Source organism: Cyclopterus lumpus, chromosome 15 (assembly GCF_009769545.1).
Source record: "Cyclopterus lumpus isolate fCycLum1 chromosome 15, fCycLum1.pri, whole genome shotgun sequence".
In the NCBI taxonomy this organism is placed as follows: domain Eukaryota; kingdom Metazoa; phylum Chordata; class Actinopteri; order Perciformes; family Cyclopteridae; genus Cyclopterus; species Cyclopterus lumpus.
This window is the reverse complement of record NC_046980.1, coordinates 10,053,533-10,061,056: the sequence shown is the minus strand read 5'-3', so window position 1 is coordinate 10,061,056 and position 7,524 is coordinate 10,053,533.

The following is a 7,524-nucleotide window of genomic DNA, read 5'->3' as shown; positions in this document are numbered from 1 at the left end:
AGCCAATCTCGTTGCTGACAGCCTCGTTTACTTTTGTAGGTCATGGAAAGGCATAGGCTATCAAATTGAAAGCTTTTAATGACCATTTAGAAGTTATTCAAAGTAATGTTTACTATAGCTGTCAAACAAATGCAAAGTAATAAGTACAATATTCCTCCTCTGGTTTGTTAAAAAAAAAGTGCAATTAAATGGAGCTCTAGCGCAAGTTCAGATAGGAAGACCATACCCCTCAGCCCGCCATCTATTCCTCACATTCCTGCCAATCATTCCCCACCCATGCTCACTCATTGTTTATTTGCCGTCATTGTTCTGCGCCGTCAATCATGACACCAGCTGCGCAGATCAGCTGATCCCCTCTATCCAATAAGCACACGGAAACAATGACCCCGTTAGCCAATCATCTTGGTGCTGTCTCGTTTAAATGTGACTGTCTCTCTACCTCCAGTTCTTTCATGCTGCTGTTACGCACCCCTCCACCTCCCCATCTCCGCCCAGTCTCCACGGATCCATCAGCTTCATCAACTCATCATTCCATCAGCTCATCAGCCACCACCAGGTCTGGACTCCACGGGGGGGTCTATCTCGTGGCCGATCGGGGCAGTCGGCCCTCAATTGCAAATCTCCCTGCAGAGTCGAAGCGCCAAAGACTCTGAGACTTCATTTCATATCATCTGTTAACAATAAACATGCATCATTTCTTTATCTAACTGGTCTCTCCCTGATTGAAATGGAAATAGTTCAGTGGAAGTGCACTTAAGTACTGGACTTGAGTCAATGTTACATCCCACCACTGGCTAGAAGACAGTAGCTTTTGTGGCGCACAGTGTAAAATCACAGCTATTGGACCCCACCCTCTGCAAACTGAGCTAGCTTTGCACAACCTTTGTAAGGACATAATGTAAAGTTACAGCGGAGGCTGGTCCAAGCCTCTGCAGCGAGCTGGGAGAACCGTGACAACGCACGCCTTCACTTCAACAAAATCGCGAAAAAGTCTGCGTAGCTAAAGAAAGACAGACGGTCAGAGGGACACAGCAATAAACCAGTCGGAGACCCCCAGGGCCCTCAGGGCCCACAGTATTAGCATTAGCTGTATAGAAGAACCCTCGCCTCTCTGCACGGTTGATCCTTACACCTAGAGGGCCTCCACATTCCTGGCTCAGCTGGATATTGAACAGGCCACTACCTGCGGCATGTCAACAAACTGCACAGGGTTAACGATCCCCCTTCACTGTGAAACATTTACCATCACCCAAACTGGATGGTGCTGTAAAAATACTGTCTGAAAGCACTCACGGGACCTGTCGGTGAACACTGTCCATTAATAATAATAAAATTAAAAAATAGAAACATCAGAGTTAAAGAGAGGCGTAATTGAAAAAGAGTATTTTTAATATATGCAGCAACACAAAAGGAAAAACAGAGATTATGAAGCATACACAATAAAAGAAGAGATGTTGAGGATACAGTTGACGCACAAAACACAATGTTATGTATTTGACTGACATTTGCCCACCACGGCTGCTTACAGTGGGGGAAGGAAAGACACGCCCGTCTTGTCTCAGCTGTCACTTCAGAGCCTGTGGTGGGAAAACGTGAGAAAAACAATGCCCACACTCCAAGTCACCTCCACAAGCTGAGATCCCCTCTCCACCACCAAAATAAAACCACAGTGGCACATCCTTTGTTCTCTTTGTCTTGTTCTTATTGTTGTCTCGTTCAGATTGGTGTGAGTCAGTGTGTGGCTGTTTAAGAGTTTGAATGTTGGCTTTTGTCATCTTGTTGAAAAGATTTGATAAAAAAAAAAAAGAAGATACAATTAGTTTTCTCCGACAGCTAAATGCTCCGATTGGCTTTAATGTCCGATTTAAGAAACCTTCAAGACAGATTTGATTCACTCTGGATTAAGTGCAAATATAATTTCCCAATTTGCATAACAAAAGACTAGACTGATTGAGATTGAAAGTGTATCCCCTGATTTGCGCTTTCGCTGCAGTTGCCTAGTAGCCAGCGACGCCATCTTCATTTCCAAATCGACATCACATGGCGCCAGAGGAGCTCACCCAGAATAACTGGACGGGCCTCCAGAGGCACTAATGTTATATGCACGAGCTGAGTGGCCATCTCTTTCTTGGATTTCACTGATAGTATGTGAGATATTAACAGAAACAGAGACTTTCTTCACAGATGCTTGAAGGAATCCGTGCCCATTTTGCGTAACAGCGTACAGTAAATATACGCTGGATTAGCGTACGTCCCTGTTTTGCTGTGGGGGAAAGAAACTGGTCGATGACTCAGCCTGTAGGAGCGCTTGGAGATATCTGGTAAAAAGTCAGGCGGCCAAACACTCCTCGTCTTCATGTTCCTGGCGTGATCCCTCTTTGTTTGCGTGTGCTGTTAATCAGCCATGCAGGCCTCCATTATGGGAAAACCTGACTTTGTTCATGCTCATCAGGACAAACCGCGTTACTCATCATCCAAATATTATATAATAGATTCCAGCTGCAGTGTTTCTCTATTTTCTAGCCTCATTGCTTCTGAGGCCATGTCAGACGTTTATATTTAATTTATATTTATTTATCTGATCTCTAGGAGGCTTATTTGTCACACAAACCTTTTTGTATTTTACCTTACAGAGCTAAATGTAATGTTCCCACGACCAAAAGGATTACTTAACAGAGTGAACTTGAGACGACCAGGTACATGAATCAGCTTGTAAGAAAAATACAGTAAAGATGAGACGGTGGCTGAACCTGCTTTTACAGGCTGTACTTTTGAGTATTTAAAGCTACAGAACATCGATACAGAGTCTCTTAGTAATATGTTCAAATTAACAGTGATCAAGAAGATTGTTTGAAGGGTTGAGATCTCTTCAACTTTGCGAAAATACAGATTATATACAGGTGCTGCTTTATAGTGTTCCAGAATATTCTTTAGGGACACTTGTGTGCTCTGGCTTTAACAACCTCATCACTCCCTATATATGGTCAGTATTGTATTCCTGGTCATACTGTAACTTAGTGAACTAACAGTGACGTACAGTGTTACATAAGACTTTATATAGTCTGAATTTATCGCTGACCCCGTTTCCCCCCCCATCTGCTGACCAAACCTTTGTTCTTCTTTCCAAATGCTCCAAAGACTTGGCTTTTTGAGGCTTTTGATATAATAATAATCCATGTGGAGTAGTCCGTCACAGCGGGGCTTGATGCCAAGCACCAGAATACAAGAATCATCATCAGAGCTACTCAACAACACACTGAGAATAACCAGAGGAGGACAAAATAAGAGGATGGAGGCTTGTGACTTTCAGTCAACGTTGCAGTCAGCTGCCCTACTTTAAAACCATTCTCTATTGATTTAGAGGCTGATGGGCCTTTCAATGCCTGTTCCGTCCGGGATTTGTCATTGTGGGCTTTTTACAGGAAGTTGTGATTTTGTCTAATGACCAGCAAGAAGTAAGCCAATAGTTTCCCATAATACATTGAGAGCTGTCTAGCCATTGTTTCATGGGTCAGTTCAGGTGACAGGGCTTAACTCCACTGCAGGTCACTACGAGTCCACACACTGATGCTGTGGTTGCCACGAGCAACGCACACGCCTGACCAATGAAGCCCAAGACGCCCTGGATTCAAATATCAAGAGATGTTCCGCCTACCAATAGCCAGCAATAAATCACAAATATTTATGGATTTTCTTATATTTACTACATTAAATCTGCTCTAATACAATAATATGTATTGCTAACATAACACTAGTGTGGAGTGTAAAAAGGGTCACTTGATGAACCCAAATTTGTGTACGGAGCTTTTTAGCATCTTTGATCTGGTTGTTTTGGTTTTATGGCACGCAACTGTACAATTCTGGTTCATTCTCACCGTGCATCATGCTCTCGTCAGTGTCCCAGTTAAGCTATCACTCTGGCACTCCCTCCCTTCTGTATTACCTGGCCAGCTCTATCACTCTCACCTGCCCACCCTACTGCACTCACCTCATCAGCTCGTTGTCTGCATTTATGCCAGAGCCTCCAGCAATTACTTTCGTACTGCTCTCCTGTTGCCGACCCTGCCCGTTTAGCTGGGTAACATAATGGATAAAATGGCATTTATCCATTAAAAAGCCAAATATTTCCCTCAGTAGTTGGTGGAGACCAAAAACCGAGTTCAAAGAGTGAATATTGGATATATATTCGTCAAGTGACAAGAAACACAACTCATAACAAATGCTGATGTTGCGCCATATCTGCTCGGTGTGTCAATGGGTAATGTAATATTAAACCAATATCACATAACATTCATATAAAGGTTGTAATATGTCAATGTTGTGTTCACCGCTTGTTGTGCTGCCCCCAAAATAATAACGTAAACATGTTTGAAGAGTAACTTAGCATCCCATGACAATATGAAAATGTAGTTTTTGCTGACCTCCAGTGGTTTAATATTATGATCACCTTGATGCAGTGATGCACACATGTACCCCAGGACCCTGTGACATCACTCTTGGTTGTGGTTACAGGTGTAACAAAGCACCCAGTAAAAAAATGCTTTCCATCCTAGTGTCAAGTTACTCTTAAAAGAAAGGCAGATACTATAGTACACATATTAAAATATGAGGAGAAACTAAATCCACATTCCACTGATCAATAAATGCCACCAGAGCCACAACTTAGCAGATGGTGGTCTCTATCTAAATTACACGTTGACAACAACAATCTGATTATAATCAGTCTGCCCTCTTCTCATCCGAACATTGCTCATTGTCGAGATCCATCAACAAAAATAAACTACTCAGCAGCCAGAGATCAGTGTCTCCTTGAAGGATGATGCAGTAAAAATGGGCCTCACAGGTAAAGCGGTGAGAATACCGAGGACGACCATATCCTCTCAGTCTGCATGTGCCAGAACTGGTGGCGAGGACTGTGGACAGATGGCACAGGAACTATTTCCAGAAAGTCCCCTCAGTTGGCGTGAGTTGACTTTTGACTTCTTACATCACACAGTATGTCGCTGTCTCTCGGATGGGAACTTGCTCCAAAACCTGTAAGATTAGAGAAGGGAGAGGAAGCAATGTCACAAACCGTGACCCAACTCATCCACGCGGCCTGAGCTGGAGTTTCTCAGACCGTCCCGAGGGGTAACGTCCACCACTAAAAATCACCTTGTCATATTGAATGTCACGCCAGTTACCGAGTCACCTCTCTAGTGGTAAATGGAAACTGCAATGCAATTTCAAGTGGTCAGAGGCTGGAGGGAGATTTGGCCCAACTGACAGAACGTGGCGAGATGAACAAGCTCTGAAGCGAGGGTAAACTTAAGTGGTTAGCGGGCAAGTGGAGGGGGATGGGGAGGTGGAGGTCATTTCATGGTCTCTTAAGATGTGTGTGGGGGCCCTGATGGTGGAGAGGGTGGCATTACATCCCACTGATAATGGCGTGTGTGATGAAAATAACTATCATCGTTACAAGCGTCTTCGGCAGCAACATTCAAACTGGAGTGCTTCGATCACATCGAGTCCCTCGAGAGGAAAGTGTGCTGTTGTCGGAGAAGGATTGTGTTGTTTCTCTCCTGACCTCGGCGCACGTCAAAAATCGTTGGCAATAAAAGGGATATTAAAAAAACGTGTTTTTATTGCTGATATTTGAGCCTTTTTGCAGTCCTTCAAATCTGTGCTTGCAGCAAAGTAAACCAAGACAGCACAGAGAATGTTAACCTGTTGTACTTTTAAAGCTTGGGGTCAGCAACATTGGAAAAACCAGCAAGATTTTAGAAATCATCCAATCGAAAGACCTAACCCACTTTTATTGCTGTCAGAATTTAATGAGAATTTTATAAGAAATATACGATATGACTATGGCTATACGATAAATATTTCATAATAACATTTCATTAAACTAACAATGGGAAAGGGGTCACTCATAGTAATTAACCTACAGAGAATTATCACCTGAATCTGAAGCTCCTCTTGGCTTTACGGAGCTTTATCGTGAGCCCAAAACGTAACTGTTTTACTGACAGTGAATATTGGACTTATATTATGAAAAGAGACAAGACTCCGTGAATGACCCTTTTGTTCTGGAGTCTTACTGCTGGACGTGTAACTAAGCAACTCTTTTGCTGACAAGTTCATGTCGACGATAAAGATTATTCTGGTAATGTTCACAACTTGTTTCCTTTGCCCCCCCCCCCCCCCCGAGTGTCCAAAACCATCGGTTATTACAGTATTAAGGCCATTTATGACTTGATCACCTACCACAGCTCTAGATATGTGATTAAAACCACAGAGAGGCATTCATGTTCAAACTGAACTTCTTAATCTTCACAAGACATTGAGCAATCAACAGGCTGTATGCATGTAAACGTGTGTGTGTCTCTCTCTCTATTATCTCTCTCTCTATCCATTGCAGTAACTGTCAACAGTACAAGGAGGAAGTGGTGAGCACTACAGTCCAGAACATGATTGTATACACCACGGCAGTTTTATTAGCCGAATCCTTCTCTCTCTCTCTCTTGGATACCACCCACTTAATCGAGCCATCCATTAATAGACAAAACTCCAACGACGTTATCTTCACAGACTAAGTATGGTATTACGGTAAAAGATCGCAGCACTGCTGAGAATAGAATAGGATTGGCTTGTGAACCCATGAATCAGAATGTTTCTCTTGGCTCCACGGCCTTGAGGGAGGGTATGATGCAGTGGTGTATAGCTGGAAGAAATTATGTTTGTATTTTCACATATTGACGCACAGGCAGTAGAAATGTTCTTCATTTGGAAACTGACTGAAGGACAGCAGAGCGTAGAGTGGCCAGATTGGAAATCAGGCAACTGCAGAGTAGACAACGCCAGAGCAACACGATAACACATTATTCATGCTGTCAAATACTTTATTATTATATGAATAATACCTCGTTGAGTTGAGACACACGATTAATTAACCACCCCAAACTCTAAAATCAAATGCATGCTGACTAATTAAGAACACGGCCCCGTCTTCTGTCCACAGTGCAGACCGCACGCACACCTGCATATTTAAAATGTTTTCATCCACATTAAGCTGCTATCTTTAGAGCATCACTCTGGCTTATGTAATAAAGGCAGCTGAAACTACAAGATGTCTAGAGCACAGACTCACTCCTCCATCGTTTGTGTACAGTTGTAGTGTGTGAGAGTTTGGCTCGGCCGGCCAGCTCATTCTCGCCAGGGTGCCAGGAAATTCTCCAGCGGACCAAGGAGCCAGCTCCAGATACATGATCCTTTTCCATGCAAGGAATTATGAGGACCTCTTGCTCTTTCAGCGGGCAACTGCAGAAAACTCAAACCCCCTTGTTGCAGTTTACCAGCACCTGACATCGTAATCTAATTAGCTTTTGTTTGGATCGCTCGTGTCCCTGGAGGCTGCTGTGGTGATATTCAGTCATTTGATAATTTGCTAAATAAACTTGTTGGAAAGGTTTACTTTAGACTTCCAAGAGTACACGAACATAATTAAACATAAATCCTAGAGAGAAATTGGGTAAAAGTCAGCAG